This window comes from Pteropus vampyrus, unplaced genomic scaffold (genome assembly GCF_000151845.1).
Source record: "Pteropus vampyrus isolate Shadow unplaced genomic scaffold, Pvam_2.0 Scaffold34, whole genome shotgun sequence".
Taxonomy (NCBI): Eukaryota; Metazoa; Chordata; class Mammalia; order Chiroptera; family Pteropodidae; genus Pteropus; species Pteropus vampyrus.
The window spans coordinates 3,292,380-3,293,509 of NW_011888815.1; positions in this window are offsets into that span (position 1 = coordinate 3,292,380).

A 1,130-nucleotide genomic window follows, 5' to 3' on the forward strand; every position below is an offset into this window, starting at 1 on the left:
CACCAGGCATTAGGTTCTCATAGGAGCACCGGTCCCTGGTGCCAAAATGGTTGGGGACTGCTGTCCTAGAGCATTGAACCATTTGTGCTGTTGCTATTATGTTCGAACACAGATGTACAAATACGACTTTTTTTTTTTTTTTTTGCTCTAACCTAAGTATCGGTTGTCCCAATAAATGAATTCATTAATTCAATCTCTAATTTTGGATCCTTTGCTAGCATGTAGAATGTCATGTGACTATGTCTTTTTTTTTTTTTTTTTGCTCTAACCTAAGTATCGGTTGTCCCAATAAATGAATTCATTAACTCAATCTCTAATTTTGGATCCTTTGCTAGCATGTAGAATGTCATGTGACTATGTCCTATTAATTTTTGCTTTCTTTTTTTTTTTTCTATGATGGCTACAAATAGGACAAATGTAGTAGGTGTCAGAAATAATTTATCTACATGTGTGTAATTGGTTCCGACAAACGTATGAGAAATGTATCTCCTTTTTCCACATGGAAGGACCACCACCAGGTCCTACTTCTTTTCAGCTGGAAGGGCTCATAAACTACTTGCTAGCTTTGCAGGCTCAGCTTGACATCTCCACTTCCAGGCCAGCTAGTAGTCACTGACATTAAACCTAATGAGAGGGAGAGGTGGGGTACAGAGATACAGATAGGACTGAGGGAAGAAAAAGATGATCCTTAATACCTTTGACATTGAAGTACCCGCTAAAGGCACAGAGCAGTGCAGCTGATGATCCCTTTTCCAAAGGCAGCACATATCACTCCCCTTGCCCTGAATCTAAAGAGCTTCCAGGTACCCAATAAACCAGGGAGTCTGATGTATATCTTCAGGGCTGTGCAGGATTCTGCATATCACTGAAGGCCACAGGGCAGAATTTCATTCTGAAGTAATCAATAGGAAGTTAAACATCTCTTATTATATAAAAGTGAGGTCTGTGTGTGCACTGCCTGAGTTGATATGCCTCAACCATGCCTACATGTGTAAGAAGAGAGAAAGCTGTAACAAATATATTTACAGAGATAAAGGCATAACTGTAGACCTAAATATACTATTTATCTTCTGTCTATCTATCCACCTATTCATGCATCCATGCTTCCTTCCTTCATTCCTTCTACCCTC